The following is a 15188-nucleotide window of genomic DNA, read 5'->3' as shown; positions in this document are numbered from 1 at the left end:
TACTGTCATCCTCCCCTACTAGACTGTCTGCTTCCTGAGGACAGCCACTTTGTCTTGGAGAACCCTGGTTGTATTCCCGGTGCCTGACATGTAGCAGGTGTTCAGTAAATATTTTTTTCTTTTGTTTTTTTTTTTTTTTTTTTGAGACAGAGTCTTGCTGGAGCAAGGCTGGAGTGCAGTGGCACAGTCACCTAGGCTGGAGTGCAGTGGCACAGTCTCGGCTCACTGTAACCTTCCTCTCCCAGGTTCAAGTGATTCTCCTGCCTCAGCCTCCCAAGTACCTGGGATGACAGGTGTCCACCACCACACCTGGCTAATTTTTTGTATTTTTAGTAGAGATGGGGTTTTGCCACGTTGGCCAGGCTAGTCTTGAACTCCTGGCCTCAAGTGATCTACCCGCCTCGGCCTCCCAGAGTGCCGGGATTACACTCAACCATGTTCAGTAAATACTTGTTGAAAGAGTGAGTATGTGATTGACAGCTGGGTATTGCAGCAGGAAGGCTTAAGTTGGCCAGAGACCTAACCTCTTCTTTTTCCTCCATGTAGATGCACAGTCTCTGACGTCGGCTCTCCTGGGACCATCCAAGAGTTCTAGTGTCTAGAAGGTACTAACGGTGAGTACGGTGTGGCTGCTGGTTTGCTTAGAACTTTACAGCTCATACACATAAGCATCTTTATTATTTTTTTTAAATTACAAAAAAAAAGTATCAAGGGAAAAATGAAAGTTTGCTTCACTGTTCTTGCCATCACCCACAAGCCTAATATCTGTCCTAGAGGTAATTGCTGTCAGTCACTGGCTAGGTGCCCTGCCAGACCTTTTCCTGTACACAAACTTTCCTACGTGCACATATACACACTTATTTTGGTTCGCTGTATAAGAAAAAGGAAACATGCTATGTGGTGCTTCTTGGCTTGCTTCCACCATCCCCAATAATAGTATGTTTTGAAGATCTTTGCTCATGAGCATACCTCAGTGTATCATACATTTCATATACTTGTATTTTTTTCTTTATTTTTTCATTCAATTTTTAAACCTTACATAGAGTAAAACTCTCTCTTTGGTATACAGTTCTTTGTTTTGTTTTGTTTTGTTTTGAGATGGAGTTTCGCTTTTGTTGCCCAGGCTGGATTGCAACGGCACGATCTTGGCTCACTGCAACCTCCGCCTCCTGGGTTCAAGCGATTCTTCTGCCTCAGCCCCCCGAGTAGCTAGGATTATAGACATGCGCCACGATGCCCCACTCATTTTGTATTTTTAGTAGAGATGGGGTTTCTCCATGTTGGTCAGGCTGGTTTCGAACTCCCGACCTCAGGTGATCCGCCTGCCTCAGCCTCGGTTTTTTTTTGAGGTGGAGTCTCACCCTGTCACCCACACTGGAGTGCGGTGGCGCCATCTCAGCTCACTGCAATCTCTGCCTCCCAGGTTCAAGTGATTCTCCCGCCTCAGCCTCTCGAGTAGCTGGGATTACAGGTACCCGCCATCATGCCTGACTGATTTTTACATTTTTTGTAGAGATGGGGTTTCACCATGTTAGCCAGGCTGATCTTAAACTCCTGACCTCAGGTGATGCGCCTGCCTCAGCCTCCCAAAATGCTGGGATTACAGGCCTGAGCCCCAGCGCCTGGCTGGTATACAGTTCTTTGAATGTAGACAGATGTAGACACTTGTGAAACTGCCACCATGATCAAGATTCAGAGCAGCCCCGCCACCCCACGATGTGAATGTACTAGTTTCTCTGTTGGTTAAAAATATGAGCCAGGTGTGGTGGCTCACACCTGTAACCCCAGCACTTTGAGAGGATGGGGCTGGAGGATTGATTGAGCCCAGGCGCTCGAGACTAGCCTGGGCAACTTAGTGAGACCCTGTCTCTACAAAAAATACAAAAATGAGCTGGGCGTGGTGGCGCACACTTGCAGTTCCAGCTACACCGGGGCTAAAGTGGAAGGGTCACCTGAACCAGTGGAGGTCAAGGCTGCTGCGAGACCCTGTCTCAAAAAAAACTAAAAATTAAAATAAATAAATACATACATACACATATATGGCATGGGTAATGGGTATTTACACATATTTAAAATATATACATATGGCAAATACTTACCTGTGCTGTATAGGTTTCAAATATGTTATATTTAGGTTTTGGGGTTGGGTTTGGGTTGGTTTGCTAGTGAACATTCTCTTTTGTTTCTGTGGGCGGGTTCTAAGCAGTGGCGTGGGACCCCAGCTGCATGTCATTCCAGTTTGCAGTGAAACCTTCCAGGACGATCCCCAGCTTTGTTGGGAGGGGGCATTGTCTGATCCTTGAAGAACCAAGAGACCATACCAGTGTGGGAAGTGGAAAGGGGAGGATTGTGGCCTTCAGAACCTGGATGCAGGTAGCTGTGTCAGCCGAGCTGCGGGAACTGAGTGGCTCTGGATGGAGTTTCTCTCTCCTGGACGTTTAGTGGTTCTCGTCACATTCCCTCATCCTGGCAGTCTTGCCTGGGTACCTGAAGCTGGTGTGTGGGACAGTCACTAGAGGCCAGATTTCTGTCAAAGGATGCTTCCTAGCACAATTCTTGATTACTTTTATTTTGAAGTGATTTGAGAATTATAAAAAAGTTGTGAAAATGGTTACAGAGTCCACAGGTCTACCCTACATCCAGCTTTCCCCTATGTTACCATCTTATACAACTGTAACACAGTGATCAAAACCAGGAAATTCACACAGCCCAGTACGATTAACTCAGTGACAGACATTAATCACATTTCACCAGTTTTTCCACTGATGTCCTTTTTCCTTCCAAGAGTCTATTCTTGATCCCGCACTGCATTTGGTTTTCATGTCTCCTTAACCTCCTCCGATCTGGAACAATTCCTCCATCTTTCCTAGCCTTTCCTGACCTGGACACTTTGGGAGAGGACTGCTCTGCTATTTTGTTGTGTGTTTCAACTTGGGTTTTTCTGATGGTTTCTCATGACCTGATTGAGGTTATTCATTATTTAGAACGATGCTACACAGGTAGCATGCCCTCCTCAGTGCGTCTTTGTGGGGGTCTATGATATTGGTGCGTTGTGTTTCTGGTAATGTTCACCTAGATCACTTGGTTAAGCTGCTGTGTGTCAGATTTCTCCACACTAAAGTTACACTTTTCCCTTTGTAATTAATAGTTATCTTGGGACACTCCAGGCCAGGAGTTTGAAACCAGCTTGTGCAATGAAGTGAGACCCTGGCTCTAAAAAAAGAAAATAAAAACAAATTAGCCAGGTGTGGTGGTGCACACCTGTAGTCCCAGCTACTCAGGAGGTTGAGGCAGGAGGATTCCTTGAGCCCAGGAGGCGGAGATTGCCGTGAGCTGAGATCGTGCCACTGTACTCCAGCCTGGGTATCAAGACCTGGTAGCAAGACCTGGGTAGCAAGAGCAAGACCCTATCCCTTTAAAAAAACAAAACAAAACAAAACAAAAAAATGCTACCTTTGGGGAGAAACTTTGAGGCTATGCTAATATCCCACATCCCGTTTTTCCTCAAACTTCCTCCCACTAATTTTAGCATCCATTGCTGGCCAAGGTCTTGTCTACAGCAGTTATTGCTGTGCTGTTTCCCTGATGGCAGTTTTTGTGTGCTTCTCATTCCATCTACATTTATGAATTGGAATTCTTCTGTAAGGAAGACCTGTCCCTTCCGCCTTACTTCTTTCTTTCTTTGGTTACTAATTTATATCCTATGGGCTATATTTGTTTTAATCTAGCACATTTCTTTTTAATGTGATAAAAGGCCCCAAATCCCAAGTAAATTCCGAGCATTGCCTCACACAGCAGGAAGACCGGCGTTTTTCTTAGCTGGTAACCAGGGCCTTAGGGAACTTGGAATGAACGAGAACACGTTTCATTTGTCCATTCATTTTCCTTCACTCAGCAAATGTGCATTTGAGCACCTACTAGAAGCACTAGGCACTAGGGATTCAGGAATGAACAAAACAAACTCCTTACCTTAAGGGAACGGACATCCTACTGGAGAGTAACGCAGTAAACAGATAAAAAGTGATTATAGGCCGGGCACGGTGGCTCAAGCCTGTAATCCCAGCACTTTGGGAGGCCGAGACGGGTGGATCACGAGGTCAGGAGATCGAGACCATCCTGGCTAACACGGTGAAACCCCATCTCTACTAAAAAAATACAAAAAACTAGCCGGGCGAAGTGGCGGGCGCCTGTAGTCCCAGCTACTCGGGAGGCTGAGGCGGGAGAATGGCGTAAACCCGGAAGGCGGAGCTTGCAGTGAGCTGAGATCCGGCCACTGCACTCCAGCCTGGGCGACAGAGCGAGACTCCGTCTCAAAAAAAAAAAAAAAAGTGAATATAGGGCTGGGCACGGTGGCTCACACCTGTAATCCCATCACCTTCACGAGGCTGAGGTGGGCCAATCACTTGAGGTCAGGAGTTCGAGACCAGCCTGGCCAATATGGTGAAACCCTGTCTCTACTAAAAATACAAAAAAAAATTAGCCAGCCATGGTGGCCCACAACTGTAATCCCAGCTACTCAGGAGGCTGAGGTGGGAGGATCACTTGAACCCAGAGGCAGAGGTGGCAGTGAGCCAAGGTCGTGCCACTGCAATCCAGCCTGGGTGACAGAGCGAGACAGGGTCTCAAAAAAAAAGAAAAAAAAAGGTGAATATAGGATAAGTTAGATGTATATAGTGATGTATATAGTGTANGGCGTAAACCCGGAAGGCGGAGCTTGCAGTGAGCTGAGATCCGGCCACTGCACTCCAGCCTGGGCGACAGAGCGAGACTCCGTCTCAAAAAAAAAAAAAAAAAAGTGAATATAGGGCTGGGCACGGTGGCTCACACCTGTAATCCCATCACCTTCACGAGGCTGAGGTGGGCCAATCACTTGAGGTCAGGAGTTCGAGACCAGCCTGGCCAATATGGTGAAACCCTGTCTCTACTAAAATACAAAAAAAAATTAGCCAGCCATGGTGGCCCACAACTGTAATCCCAGCTACTCAGGAGGCTGAGGTGGGAGGATCACTTGAACCCAGAGGCAGAGGTGGCAGTGAGCCAAGGTCGTGCCACTGCAATCCAGCCTGGGTGACAGAGCGAGACAGGGTCTCAAAAAAAAGAAAAAAAAAGGTGAATATAGGATAAGTTAGATGTATATAGTGATGTATATAGTGTATACAGGATGTATATAGGAGTATATAGTGATGAATAAAGCAGGGAAGGAGACTGGCCTCACAGGGCAATTTTTAGACAAGGTGGCCAAGGAAGGCCTCTTTGAGGAGGCCCTGAATAGAGGAGGGAGTGAGGCGGTCCCCGGCCTCATTCATCCACAGCCAGCTGGGAGTTTGCAGTCAAATCATCTCCCTTCAGAACAGTTTCTGTGAACAGGAAATGTGTTCCCTCTCCGAGGGGCAGCCCTGCTCAGTGGGGCCAGTCTTATCCCTGAGTATTGCCAGATCTGATGTCCCCCCCAATAGGAAAGGAAAGTGAAGAATTTTTTGCCAGTCCATTAAACCCAAATTATGCGACATCAGATAATGAATATGACTATATTTTGTTTTCATTGTGTTTGTTTTTTAAGTTTCCTTTTCTTTGTAGCAAGAGATAGCAATTTTTCATTTTTAGTGGTGATAGAGATTCTTTTAAAATATATAAAGCTTAAACATCACTTCAGGGCTGGGTACAGTGGCTCACCCTATAATCCCAGCTCTTCGGGAGGTCGAGGCAGGAGAACCGCTTGAAGCCAGGAGTTTAAGACCAGCCTGGGCAGCAGAGTGAGACTCCATCTCTACAAAAAATGTTTAAAGTAGCCAGGCGTGGTGGCATGCACCTGTAGTCCCAGGTACTCGGACAGCTATGGCAGGAGGATCACTTGAGCCCAGGAGGTTGAGGCCACGCTACTGTACTCCAGCCCCGGGCAATACAGCAAGAGAGATACGTGTGTGTGTGTGTGTGTAAGTAATTGTACAGATGGAGAACAGATACAGCTGAAAAGGAAGGGTGGAACACAGCGACTGGGCTTGGTAAGCACTGTATAGCTCAGCCACCCACTGTTTTTCCTCTGGGTCAGGGGTTCTCAGCAGTGGGCCTGAGCTGAAATTGGCAAACAATTACCATGGGTGTGTGCCTTGAGCCATTTGCATCATGGCGTGTGCATCGGCCAGGAATGTCTTCAAGTTTCAGGAACAGAAACCCCCACTCACCACAGCTTGATTGAATGAGGGCTGATTCTTGCCCACTACAAACACACCTGGAGGTGCTTGGCTGCCAGTGTTAGTTTGGTGGCTGGGCAGTGTCAGGGCAGAGCCACTTTGATTCTCTTGGCCTTTCCCCTCATGGACATAGTTGCTGCTGCCATGTCGCGTAGCCTCCCCTAGCTCCAAGGAAGGTGGCAAATGTTATTTAACTTTTCAGCCTTTCCTGAGGAGGAAGCCAGAGAAAAAATGAATTGAGTGTATCTGTTGGGGTAGCCAGCCAGTACTGCCTGGCTCCATGGGGAAGGAAAAGCAGTAATAATGAACATTAATGGGTGCTGACTCTGTGCCAAGCCCTGCCGTAGGCGCCTCACGTGCATGATCTCATTCAGTTCTTGCAACTACACTAAGATGTCACTGCTATGATATCCCCATGGTAATGATGAGGAAACTGAGGCACGGAGTGGTGAAGCTGCCTGCCAAGTAGAGGAGCCAGGGCAGGGGGGCATGCAGCCTGGGTCCAGGGCCCCTAAGAAAGCCACTACACTTTGTTGCCTCATAAGAGGTCCAGGGTGGGGTGGGGTGGAGGGGCCCAGGCTGCTCACTATCTGGCCTGGGTTTAAATTCTTGCAGCAAGGCGGAGCCCAGCAGCATGTTTTGCTGTGGGGAAGTTACGATCATTAAAAAACTGTCTTGTGAATTGCATCCGCCCCTGTGTAACTAACTACCTCCCACATGTTCAGGTCCAGTCCTCGGGAGCAGCACCCGCTGCACGTCTTATTCCTGGCAGCCATGCGGGGACTTACAAGTGGCCGAGGGAACCCCTCTCGGCCTCCCTTTTTCCAAACAAACTATACCTGTGCTTTTAGTTATTCTTCCCAGGATGAGGCTTCTAGCCTTTTCTTTCTCTGGAGGTCTGCTGGTTGATTGCCCACATATTTGTTATGTGCCTCCTCTGTGCCCGTCCCTGTAGAGTAGTGGAGATGCAGTGGTGGCTGGGCCAGCCTCACGGCTGGGTGGCTCTGCCCTCATGGGGCTCCCCGTCCGGTGAGGGAGCAGGCCCTCAGACCCCCGAGTAGTCAGGTCTGTGACAGAGGAAGCCCAGGAGAGTGGGAACCCAGCAGAGGTGCCCAACCCAGCCTAGGGGTCAAAGAGGGGTCCTGGAAGCAGCTTTTGGGCTTTGGAGGTGGAATAGAAATTCATCAAAGAGCAGTTGCTACCATCTTCTCTATCTGCCTTTCTTCAGTGAAACTCTCACGACAGCTCTCCTTTCTGAACTTCTGTTCCCCTCCTCAATAAAATGAAAGGTTCAGACTTGGGTCTCCATCCATCCTTCCAACCAACCATCATTGACTGGACACCTCCCATGTTCCTGCTCCTCTGCTGGGCACGAGGCTTACTCCAATATACAGTATGTTGGGAAGTTCTGCAGGTAAACAACCCAGAGTGATAAGAGTTCTAATAGGGGAAGCCACGGGGCTGTGGGAACCCCGAGGAGGCACCTAACGGTGACTTGGAGTTTGGGGACAAGCTTCTCCAGGGAGATGAAACAAAAATGGGTCGACACAGTAGCCAAGAGCACAGCTTTCCAGAGTCCAGCTGACCTGGGGTCTAGTCATAGCTGAGCCCCTGACTAGCCCTAAATGGGCAGCTTAATTCTGGGAGCTTCCATTTTCTCCCAAGGTGGTTCTGAGGATTAAGATGGGATTATGAATTACAAGTACCTAGGACAGTACCTGGCACAAGAAGTCACATAATAGACGATAATGAGATGATGATGATGAGATGATGGTGGCGGCGGTGGTGGAGGTGGTGATGATGATAATGAGGAGGAGGAGGATGGTGGCATCTTGCATTCATTAGCACGTACTGCACGTTGGAGGTTAAGTGGCTTAGTAACAGCCTATAAGATAATAAGCGTGAGCTGCTGCTGTTGTGATTATTCATTCACCAGACATGTGAGGGGTCACCCTGCCCCCCGCCCTGAGCTGGCACAGCCCTAGCTATAGCAGGACTGTGTTCTGGGAGCAGGGCTCATACAGCGGAAGCCTGGGCCAGGAATTCCATGGAACAAGTTGGGAGTTTCTTTGGTGTGTGTTGGAAACCCATGGCTCCCGGCCTCCTGGTCCCCTTTCTTGTTCATTCCTCAGACTTTTCAGCACTGGCCTCAAGAGTGTAGGCTGCCCTTGACCTCTGTGGCCAGCATGCATGGATGCTCTGCTCAGCCCATCAGCCAAGCCCCAAATTAGACCTGACAGTGTGATTTATTCTCTAGGATGGAGCCAGGAGGGCACAGCCCCAGTGGGTGATTCGGAGGGAAGGTTGTCAGCCCGAATTAGCCTAGACACTTCATGCAGCCTTGCTGGTTCAGCTTCCTCTGTCTAAGAGGGTTTTCCAGGGTGTTGCTGGCTTCAGCACTGCCTTCTCCTCCGGCCCCAGGGACGGACACTTGGCTGTGATCCCTAAAGAGCGTGTGTGCTGAGGGCTGCCCAGGCAGGCCCTGTCTGAAGGCAGTGGAGGCTCTGGGTTGTTTCATCTGCCCCGTCAGGAGCCCAGAGTGGTGGCTCCCTGTGGAGTGCTTGGCCCATTCCCCGCTTCCTGTTCTTTCACTGAGTTCCATGCGGGGTGCCTGGAGGCCGTTTCCCTGCTCCACACCTTCCGGTTGGTGATCACAGTGTCTCTGCTTTCTAGCTGCCTTCATTCATTCACAGGAATGCCTCTGATGGGTGAGTTTCTGCTGCAGTAACAAATTAACCCTGAAATCCTAGAGGCTGGACACAACAGATGTCCATTTCTTACTCGTGACATGGGCAGATCAGGTGGGAGGGCTTAACCTTGTACCTCAGGGACCCAGGCTGACGGGAGCTCCCCTGCTCCCCCTCCCGGCCAGGCCCCATTTTGAAGCTTCACAGCTGCAGAGACACGACGGCAGGAGAAGGGGACGGAGAGTTGCACAGCAGCACTTGGATGCCAAGGCCCAGAAGCCACATGTTCACTTCCACCTGCACCCAGAACTGTCACACGGTTCTGCCTAACTGCAAAGGGCTAGAAATATGATACTCAGTGAGCAGTAACTATCACAGCCACAGTGGACAGGTGGGGTATTTATGCATCACCTACTGTGTGCCAGGCCTTCTCAGGGCTCTAGAAATGCAGAGGTGTCCCCCGCCTTCCTGGAGCTCATAGTTTAGTGGTGGAAACCGAATTGAAGTAATTACAGCAACAGCTGTGTGATTATGTCTGCACTAAGTGCTCTGGCGGAGGAGCCCAGAGGGCCGTGACAGCATATCTGAGAGCCCGGACGTGTCTGGAGAGGTCAGGGAACGTCTGTCATAAGGACTGACGTTTAGGAGGAGGCCCGAAGGATAAGTAGACCTTCCCCCAGTGGGGGCGAGGAATGGGGAGAGAGTCGCTGGTAGAGGGAACCGCATCAGCGGAGCTGCAGACGTGGGAAGGAGCTTGACTCTGCAAAGGAACTGGAAGAAGACCTGTGTAACAGCAGGGTCAAGAGCTGGGAGAGGTAGGTGGGGGCAGATGGTGCCGCGTCTGGCTGGCGGTGAGGAGGAGGCTGGGACTTGGAACACCTGCCTTTTGGAGCTGTTGAAAGAATCAAATGAGCTCAGTCATTCTCTTAACAAATGCTGAGTTCCCACTCTCTGGCAGCGGGTGTTCCAGCAGCGAACAAGACGACAAATATCCCTGTTCTCAGAGCTGGCATTCGAGGCGGGGGACACAGACAATGAACCAGGCAGATACATAGGATAATTTTTACCTGGTGTAAAAAACTGCTGACCAGTAAATAGAGTAAAATGATAAAGAGCGTATGGATTGGAGGCTTTTGGCTCCAGGTAACAGCCACCCCCATTGACTCAGACTTAAGCAGTCAGGCCCCCCACCTCCAAGTCTGAGGGTTCTTTGGACCCTGTGAGCTGGTGACACAGCAGCTCGACAATAGCATGGAGGACTGTCCGTCACGGTGCCTTCATCTTAAAGCAGGCCCCTTCCGTGGTCAGAGGATGGCAGGTGGGGATGCCCTGGGCAATATCGGGGCAGGTAGCGGGAGATTTTTCAAACTCTGCATGTCCAAAGGATCTGCCACTAGCGTTCCTTGGTGACAGTGAATTCTAGAAGCCAGTGTGAGAGTAAGGAGGAGGCTGTTGCTCTAGTCTAGGTGGGAGATGCCGGAGGATGGGACCAGGGTAAGGAGTGTGGAGGGAGAGGAGGGGGCAGGTCATGTGCATGTTACAGAGTCTGAGAAATTCTACAGGAAAGAAACTCGCTTCTTTGACTGTGGAACACTTTTGTTTTTGAAAGACACCTAGGAACATCTTCTACAGTATAATTTGGAAAATGTTTAATAATGATTCCCATCCTTGCTGTACGTTAGAATTATGTTAGCAACTTTAAGAAATCCCAAGGCCTGGGTCTCACCCTGGACCAATTCAGTTAGAGTTACTGAGTGACATTATAAAGCTATATTATTTGTTTGCATTTCTTTAATTTTTTAATTTTTATTTTTTGGAGACAGTCTCACTTTGTCACCCAGGCTGGAGTGCAGTGGCACAATCTTGGCTCACTGCAACCTCCGCCTCCCAGGTTCAAGCAATTCTCATGCCTCAGCGTCCCGAGTAGCTGGGACCACAGGCATGCACCACCACGACTGGCTAAGTTTTTGTATTTTAGTAGAGACGAGGTTTCACCATGTTGCCCAGGGTGGTCTTGAACTCCTGAACTCAGACAATCCACCTGCCTGGGCCTCTCAAAGTGCTAGGATTACAGGCATGAGCCACCTCGCCCAGCCTGCATTTCTGATTATCAAAGTAATACTTGTTTGTTGTTTAAGAAAAGAAATCAAAGGACCCATAATGCCCCAAGATAATCTTTTACGAGCTGGTGTGTGTCTTCCAGATTTTTTTCAATACTTGTACCTAAAAAATACCATATGTACCCCAAAACAAAGTGGTTCAGTAGCTTTCCAAAGAGATGAAAAAAGGTTTGCGATGGGGGGAGGAGGGCATAGTGGCTCATGCCTGTAATCCCGGCACTTTGGGAAGCCGACACGGGTGGATCACCCGAGGCCAGGAGTTCGAGACCAGCCTGGCCAAGATGGCAAAACCCTGTCTCTACTAAAACTACAAAAATTAGCCTGGCGTGGTGTCACACACCTGTAATCCCAGCTACTCCAGAGGCTGAGGAAGGAGAATCACTTGAACCTGGGAGGCGGAGGTTGTAGTGAGCCGAGATTGCGCCACTCTACTCCAGCCTGGGTGATAGAGCAAGATTCCATCTTAAAAAAAAAGTTTGGGGGCCCACCTGAAATATTAGGGATTTGGACAACATAATCAGCTGCCTTTCTGTATTTTCTAATTGATTAATTTTGTGACATGTTTGGAATCCAGATATCAAAAATGTTGAATTCAGCAAGATGCAGTGGCTCACGCCTGTAATCCTATCCCTTGGGGAGGCATAGGAGGGAGGATGACTTGAGGCCAGGAGTACGAGACCAGCCAGGGCAACATAGCAAGACCCCCATCTCTACAAAGAAAAAAAATAGCCAAGTGTGGTGGTGCATGTCTGTGGTCCCAGCTACTCGGGAGGCTGAGGTGGGAGGATCACTTGAGCCCAGGAGTTGGAGTCTGCAGTGAGTCATAACTGTAACACTGCACTGCAGCCTGGGCAGCAGAGGGAGACCCTGTCTCAAAGGAAAAAGAGAAAATTGGACTCAAAATGTTCCGTATATCCTCTCACATGTCATAAAACAGTGTTAGTCATACTTTTCCCAGGCATCCTTCTTACAAGAGTCACTTTTTGAGTCATCTGCACATATTTCCAGAGTACACTGTCTCCACGTCTATCTGAAGCATTTGTGATGTGGCACCCCTTGAATTTGTGTATATTGCCACTGGAAACTGTATCCCAACACTCTCAAGAAGCCATTCCTCTACCATTAGACAGCTTTTTTTTTTTTTTTTTTTTTTTAATGCCTCTTTTAGGAATTGGTGATCTCTACAGCCACTCACTGTTAGGTTTTTTTTTTAAAAAAACCAACTCAGATGTTTAAGGACAGTTACTGAACATGGGTAAGTGGCTGAGTAAACGTGAACATATAAAAGTGGTTATATAATCGCCTGTTTGTGAGTCAATCAGACTCATCATTCCAGTGTGAATAAGAAATGACAACTTAGGAAAATTTCTCCATGTACTTTCTTCCCCACAGTGGCACTTTGCTTTAAGACAGTTTTCAGTGCTATATTACACATCCTTTTATAAAAAATTCGAAATTCTAGTTTAAATGCCCCATTCAAGACTTTCTCCTGAAGTATTTTGTTTAAATTGGTTAAACATGGCTTAAAANAGGAATTGGTGATCTCTACAGCCACTCACTGTTAGGTTTTTTTTTTAAAAAAACCAACTCAGATGTTTAAGGACAGTTACTGAACATGGGTAAGTGGCTGAGTAAACGTGAACATATAAAAGTGGTTATATAATCGCCTGTTTGTGAGTCAATCAGACTCATCATTCCAGTGTGAATAAGAAATGACAACTTAGGAAAATTTCTCCATGTACTTTCTTCCCCCACAGTGGCACTTTGCTTTAAGACAGTTTTCAGTGCTATATTACACATCCTTTTTATAAAAAATTCGAAATTCTAGTTTAAATGCCCCATTCAAGACTTTCTCCTGAAGTATTTTGTTTAAATTGGTTAAACATGGCTTAAAATTATTTGTCCCTATCTTGCTTTTCTTTTTTTTTTTTTTTTTTTTTTTTTTTGAGACGGAGTCTCACTCTGTCTCCCAGGCTGCAGTGCAGTGGCCGGATCTCAGCTCATTGCAAGCTCCACCTCCCGGTTTTACACCATTCTCCTGCCTCAGCCTCCCTCCCGAGTAGCTGGGACTACAGACGCCCGCCACCTCGCCCGGCTAGTTTTTTGTATTTTTTAGTAGAGACGGAGTTTCACCATGTTAGCCAGGATGGTCTCAATCTCCTGACTTCGTGATCCACCCGTCTCGGCCTCCCAAAGTGGTGGGATTACAGGCTTTAGCCACCGCGCCCGGCCCTCCTATCTTGCTTTTCAAAGGAATCTTTATTTATTTTGTTATTATTATTCCTTTTTTTTTTTTTGAGATGGAGTCTCACTCTGTCACCCAGGCTAGAGTGCAGTGCCTCGATTTCGGCTCACTGCAACCTCCATCGCCAAAGTTCAAACAATTCTACCTCAGCCTCCTCAGTAGCTGGGATTACAGGCACCCACCAACACGCCAAGCTAATTTTTATTTTTTTTTATTTATTTATTTATTTATTTATTTATTTATTTATTTATTTATTTTTGAGATGGAGTCTCGCTCTGTCACCCAGGCTGGAGTGCAATGGCGTGATCTCAGCTCACTGCAACCTCCGCCTCCTGGCTTCAAGCAATTTTCCTGCCTCAGCCTTCTGAGTAGCTGGGATTACAGGCGTGCGCTACCATGCCTGGCTAATTTTTGTATTTTTAGTAGAGACACGGTTGCACCATGTCGGCCAGGCTGATCTCGAACTCTTGACCTCGTGATCCGCCCAACCTCAGCCTCCCAAAGTGCTGGGATTAGAGGCGTGAGCCACCGCACCAGGCCCCAGCTAATTTTTGTGTTTTTTGTTTGTTTGTTTTTAGTAGAGACGGAGTTTTGCTGTGTTGGCCAGGCTGGTCTCAAACTCCTAACCTCAAGTGATCCACCTGCCTCAGCCTCTGAAGTAGCTGGGACCACAGGCACAAGCCACCATGCCCAGCTAAGTTTTAAATTTTTTATAGAGACAGGTCTTACTATGTTGCCCAGGCTTGTCTCAAACTCTAGTCTCAAGTGATCCTCCTGTCTTAGCCTCCCAAAGTGCTGGGATTACAGGTGTGAGCCACCACACCTGGCACTTTGCTAATTTCTTACTTGGTTATTTTTTTCTGATATTGAGTTGTAAGAGTTCTTCATAAATCTTGAATATTAACCCTTTGTCAGGTATGTGGTTTGCAAATATTGTTTCCTAGTCCATAGGTTGACTTTTCATTTTGTTAATTGCTTCCTTTGCTGTGCAGAAGCTTTTTAGTTGGATGTAGTCCTGTTTATTTATTTTTGCTTTTGTAGCCTGAGCTTTTGGTGTGATGTTCAAAAAATCATTGCCAAAGTCAGTGTTGAGGAGCTTTCCCCCATGTTCTTTTCTGGGAGTTTTATCGTTTCAAATCTTATATATAGGTCTTTTATCCACCTGAGTTTATTTTTGTGTATGTTATAAAATTTCATTCTTTGTAGGGCTCAGTTTCATTCTTATTGACCACTTATGTTTGGATTTATTTCTGGGCTCTCTCTTCTATTCTGTTTTTATGTCAGCACCATGCTCTTTGGATTACTATAGCTTTGTAATATAATTTTAAATCAGGAAGTGTGATGCCTCCAAGTTTTTATTTCTTAGTGTTGCTTTGGCTAGTTGGGGTTTTTTTGTGGCTACATATAAATTTTAGGATTGCTTAAAGAGCATGTTTACAGTGACTTATCACACTTGGAATTGTGGGGTCAAGCCCTTGGGAATACTTACCAAGTTTCCTATAATATATGCCTCCCTTTCTATTATTTTCCAAACTAGCATCATTTAAGTTTTTGAAAGCTAGTATGTCTTTCCCAAAGAGCACTTGTTCTAAAATAAAATAAGGAAAGACCCTACTTTTTTAAAGGATAATGTTTTGGGCATATCTTGCTTTATCTTTGGTTACATCTTGTATCCAAAATAAGTGAAGTTAACCACTCACAAATAACTAGCTCAGTAGTGTTTGACCTTCCTGCAGGAGCTGGTAACTAGTTCTCTCACATCCCCAGCTTGACCTCAATCATTCATTCATTCGACATTGATTTATTTCCTGTCAGCTGCCCTGAAAGCCAGTAGTAAAGATGGCCTTTGGAATGTATTGGAATCCCAGCCCTCCCCTTCTACCTCTATGACCATGGCCAAAGCACTTACCTTCCTGTGCCTCAGTTTCTCCATCTGTAAAACAGA

The 15188-nt window shown here is 47.1% G+C and overlaps 1 protein-coding gene across 2 annotated transcripts in view; it reads left to right on the top strand.

Moving 5' to 3' along the window:
• The first annotated feature begins 536 nt into the window (after nucleotides 1-536).
• SIPA1L3 (signal induced proliferation associated 1 like 3) overlaps nucleotides 537-15188 on the top strand; it is a 170223-nt gene continuing 155571 nt past the window's right edge. The window contains exon 1 of one of the 2 annotated variants that reach the window (XM_017881217.1): nucleotides 537-614. The gene's annotated coding sequence lies outside the window, so the exon portion shown is untranslated. The remainder of the gene's footprint in view (nucleotides 615-15188) is intronic. The other variant, XM_017881222.1, reaches the window with a different exon arrangement.

The sequence above is a fragment of the Rhinopithecus bieti genome, unplaced genomic scaffold (assembly GCF_001698545.2).
Source record: "Rhinopithecus bieti isolate Rb0 unplaced genomic scaffold, ASM169854v2 scaffold_425, whole genome shotgun sequence".
Classification (NCBI taxonomy): Eukaryota; Metazoa; Chordata; class Mammalia; order Primates; family Cercopithecidae; genus Rhinopithecus; species Rhinopithecus bieti.
Note: the sequence above shows the minus strand (reverse complement) of the source record. Positions and strands in the feature narration are given on the sequence as shown.